The sequence below is a fragment of the Peromyscus eremicus genome, chromosome 5, assembly GCF_949786415.1.
Source record: "Peromyscus eremicus chromosome 5, PerEre_H2_v1, whole genome shotgun sequence".
NCBI lineage: Eukaryota > Metazoa > Chordata > Mammalia > Rodentia > Cricetidae > Peromyscus > Peromyscus eremicus.
Genome location: NC_081420.1, coordinates 94461091 through 94464069, shown reverse-complemented (window position 1 = coordinate 94464069; position 2979 = coordinate 94461091).

Genomic DNA, 2979 nt, shown 5'->3' with positions numbered 1-2979 from the left:
CAATATCCTCCTCCCCAGACCTGTTTCTCAGCTGACAATGATTTGTGATGCTTTCCACTTGCCCCACTGGGCCTGGCCCATGATTAGCACATCAGGCAACAGCTAAGCTGAAACAAAAGGCTGGAATTCAGTGACTAACCAGAGATGATTCCTCAGAGCCCAGATGGCTATGAAAAGGATGGTCTGAATGTCAAACAGGTGGTTCCTGAGCTTGCCTAGATGTAGCCAGAGTTTTCCTGCCTAGCCCACAGTCAGGACAAATCTCTGTCACCCACCACTCCCACAGCCGCTCAGACCCAACCAAGTCAACACAGAGACTTATATTGGTTACAAAATGTATGGCTGTGGCAGGCTTTCTGCTAACTGTTCTTATATCTTAAATTAATCCATTTCTATAAATCTATACCTTGCCACATGGCTTGTGGCTTACCGGCATCTTCACATGCTGCTTGTCATGGTGGCAGCTGGCAGTGTCTCCCTCCACCTTCCTGTTCTCTCCATTCTCCTCTCTGTTAGTCCCACCTATACTTCTTGCCTGGCCACTGGCCAATCAGTGTTTTATTTATTGACCAATCAGAGCAATTTGACATACAGACCATCCCACAGCACTAGATGTGAAGGACAATAAGGTCAACGGCCTAAGATAAGGAAACGGGGCCACTCCTCTCTTCTACTTGATTCCACAATGAAAGAAGGCTGAGCTCTTGATTTTAGGGGTTTTAGGAAGTAACACTGTGGGAGAAAGCAGAATTAGAAGTAAAACCCAGAGACTGAGCCCTAATTGGCATATTAATAGTAGACTACACAGAAAGCACTCTGCTTTCCTTAGATTAAGTAGCAAGAATCCCCTGGCTCCCCAGATGCTGTGGTGAGTGAATGAGACAACTAGGAGAATGTCAGAGGCCGTGGCACAAGTCAGGGATTCTGCAGATAGCTGGGTCTGCAAGCACTGACATCAGCTGTAGAGTTGGAGTTCAAACCCTGCATTTTCTGCCTAAACCCCAGCTCTTATCACTGGGTAAGACACAGTTGCTGGCAAGACAGCAAATACTCTTGGGTTTGGAGTTGGAGGTGGGGCAGCCCTCAGACTTGCTGAAGGCTGCTTAGTGCTGGGAACTCATCTCAGACTATGTCATTCTTACCAAGGACTCTGACAAATGAGCGAACGCCAATGTTATCATCACTTGAGAAGGTCTGTGGTTCAGATTTATGTATTACTTACAGCAGCACAGGGCTGTGACCCAAATCCAGTGTGCCCACTATCTCTTGGGCTCATCCTCTCACAGTGTGTTCTGACCTGGGAGCTCCAGACGCTGTGAGTTGAGACTGAATCTCCTATTCTACATTTGCACTGTCTTGAGCATTTGATACATAATCATTGTCAAACACAGTCCCAAATGATGTTCTCCTAAACCTGGACATAACTGAAGAAAACAATAGTTTAAGCAGACAAAAAATCAAATAAGCTCATTTTTAAAGTAAAGTGAAAATAAATTCAAGTCTTTGGAACACTTTTAATAGAATAGTTTTCTCATTGACTCCTCTAATCATTTCCAAATTTATAATTTCTTCCCCCAGACCAATTCGTTCATCAGCCAATAAAGCACAGCCTCCCATTTTTTCCAATCTTCTTTGAGTCAACCTTTCCATACATCATATACCATCTGACTACTTATTACTAGTTGCAAACACTAATCTTGGGTCTGAAGATAGAAGGCCTAACAGGAGAAGACTCTATCCATGAAGGAATTTACAGTCTAGTAGGGGATACAAAGAGTAAATCAACAAGTTGGTGTTATGGCAAAATGTCATATGTGTAGCAAAGGATAGAGAAGGTGGGGTGAGGAGGTTAGGAAAGGGAAAAACAGGAAAATACTGGAGACAGCAGGGCAGAATACATTAGAGTGGTGACTGAAAAAGTTTAGAGGTGAAAACCAAAAGACAAGATGCAGAGGTGGTCTAAACGGAATTTTTTGATGCCAGGCATTTTCTACAAGGAGTGTCTAGTCTGAGTTTCAGTTGGTAAGCAGAATTACCTAGGTTATAAAATTATAGAATTATAAAAATACACAAGATGGCTAGCACTTTGATTAGACTGTCTTAAATCCAAGTCCCCTCTGCTCCTATTGACTGTATTGAGGGACATCTTCCCACGCCTTAAACCCATTACTAACTGCTCAGTTTCTGGTCCTTGGGACTCCTTTCTGGTCCTTCAGCCCATGCTTGGAGTTTTATTTCACTTAAGAAAATAACTTAAAGTCTCATGTTCTTGGTTCTGTTTACATATGTACTAAAATTTGAGATAAATTGGTAAAATAGTTATTTGTCCTTTCCTGCCTCTGGTCACCATCAGCCTACCTTACCTTTTCTTCTGCTAACTTCTACTTCTCATTGACCTTGAACCATACTAGCCATCCTGGAAGATCTGACTGTGTTTAAAATCATCCCTCATTCTTGACTCTGCCCTTACGTTAAGCTTGACCTAGAACACCTTTGAGGAGGTGTTTATTGAGAAATACCTCAAAACTATTCTTACTCATCCGCCACCATCCCACCCTCTAAGACATAAACTAGCACCCTCAATGCACATTCTATTTCCAATCTGTTAGCCACTTCTCTCCACCCACCCCAGTTGGAAATGAGATTCCCAAGGACAGACAAGTCCAAGGACAGACAGGCCCAAGATCTTGACAAATACCAATGTGTTCATGAGACTTAAGTTATTGCCAGGCTCAAAGTTACCTGACAGTAGGATTCCATTAGATTGTGCAACCACAAATTCATTTCTATCAAAGTATCCCCTTGTGAAGGGTATTTTACGAAGTAAATTTGTGTAATCACAGCAATAATAAAGCTTTGATTTTTTTATTTAGCTTTAATTTGATTGACCTTGTTCAATAGCAACATGAATCTGTGTTAGTTGGTCTTGAGCATGCCCAAGTTTATAAATATCTACAAAGATCATGAGATTCCTCATTT